At 44.3% G+C, this 1571-nt stretch overlaps 1 long non-coding RNA gene across 1 annotated transcript; it reads left to right on the top strand.

The window, feature by feature from the left end:
* Positions 1-4: 4 nt before the first annotated feature.
* LOC112343882 lies at positions 5-534 on the top strand. Its single transcript, XR_002991458.1, has 2 exons — positions 5-92; positions 146-534. It is a non-coding gene; the product is annotated as an uncharacterized LOC112343882 (long non-coding RNA).
* The last annotated feature ends 1037 nt before the right edge of the window (positions 535-1571 follow it).

The raw sequence follows: 1571 nt of genomic DNA, 5'->3' as shown, positions 1-1571 counted from the left end.
GCTTGATCAAGATTTTCATTTTGAGCTCAGCCTTTTCGAGCTACAGCAACAAATTGTTTCACTGAATTTGGTAGAGGCACCGCCATCTCGTGGTATGTGTTTCGTGCGGTTTTAATGTTTTGATTGTTAAAAATGCAATCTGCAGCAAATGAAGATATCTAGTGGATGAAGGTGCTGTGGTTGTCTGCTCACACCGAGATTGTGAAGTTGCAGTATTTCACCACAAGGACTGTGTCAACTTCTCTGAGGGCGTTGACGACGACAACGCGTGGATATGTCCTTATTGTAGATCTGACCGTTGATCTGACTGTAACCATTGAACTCTGAACACACGAACAAAAAGCCCTGGGCATGGCTATGGCGGCTTCTCAGCTCTGCGGCTATGCGTCTAAGGAGTTTGTGATCAGTCACAATGTCAAATCCGCTGTCAGATTGCTGCTCTACTCCAGAAGCAGGCTTTTCGCCTTTTATCTTATGGTGATTTGATGATTTATGGTGATTTACCAAAGTTATATGACATTCTTAATTCTGCCACTATTTAGCATCAGTGTTGTTAATGTTGTTGCTCGATGTTCGGTATTACATATAATTTGTACAATAGCAGTTGATATCTAATAGATATTCTCATTTGATTTTTTAACTTGGGTTTGGTTTGAGCAGCAGCAGCAGAAGCAAAAAGAACAACTAGAGATCTGAAGCTCAGGAATCGCAGCGTTTAGATCTTCACCAGAATGCGTTCAGCGGCTGGAAAGTGCGGTTGACTGAAGATCGCTTGCTGTTGCGTTTCCGTTTTCGACAATCTGCCAAGCTGAGGTATTGTTTTGCACGTCAGAGGTCTTTAAAGCCTGGCTCTTAATGTCCAAAAGGCAGAAATTTCACAGACAACATCTTCATATTATGCTGGAGAGATCAGGACAAAGACTGCTGAAGAGTATGTTCTACCGATGGTTGATTTTTATGGCAGAGTTCAGGTTAGTGAAGCTGTTCATGGTTTCATTCGATTTAATGGCAGAGTTTGTCTCGTCGGGAAGGAGTCAGTGTTAAAAGACGCTAGAGTTTTGCAAGCTCAGTTAGAACTTTCACAACAGGACCTTCAAGACGCGGGAATTATGCAGGCCGAAATGACAAAGATAATCAAAAGCTTGGAGCGAGAAAAGGCGCTGATGAACCGTAATATAATTGCTGCTGCAGCTAGAACACCCTTCATGGACGTCCGGTTTTCTTGATGGTGAGCAGTAATAAAACTCGAGTTAATTCTTTCTGAAAGCTTCTTTCTATTTTTATTTTTGCAGCGGAGCTTCGTTGGAATTCTCCTCATAGTTCATCAGGAAGTGTTCCAAGTGCTCGTGTGGGACATAATGCAGTAGCATTGCAGCTGAAGGGCCTTCTCCAGGTAAGTCATCCCCCACTGGATCGCTGGAAGACCGCGAAGAACTCAATCCAGCTCCATCGTCATCCATGGCGACGAGCGACCATCACCACCACCACCACCACCAGAATAAGAATGCCGCCACCACCACCACCACCACCGTCAATCTTCTCAAGAGGCGGCAGCAAAGCGTTGGCGAAGA

The sequence above is a fragment of the Selaginella moellendorffii genome, unplaced genomic scaffold, assembly GCF_000143415.4.
Source record: "Selaginella moellendorffii unplaced genomic scaffold, v1.0 SELMOscaffold_272, whole genome shotgun sequence".
In the NCBI taxonomy this organism is placed as follows: domain Eukaryota; kingdom Viridiplantae; phylum Streptophyta; class Lycopodiopsida; order Selaginellales; family Selaginellaceae; genus Selaginella; species Selaginella moellendorffii.
The sequence above is the reverse complement of the archived record's forward strand: the minus strand, read 5'-3'. Positions and strand labels throughout refer to the sequence as shown.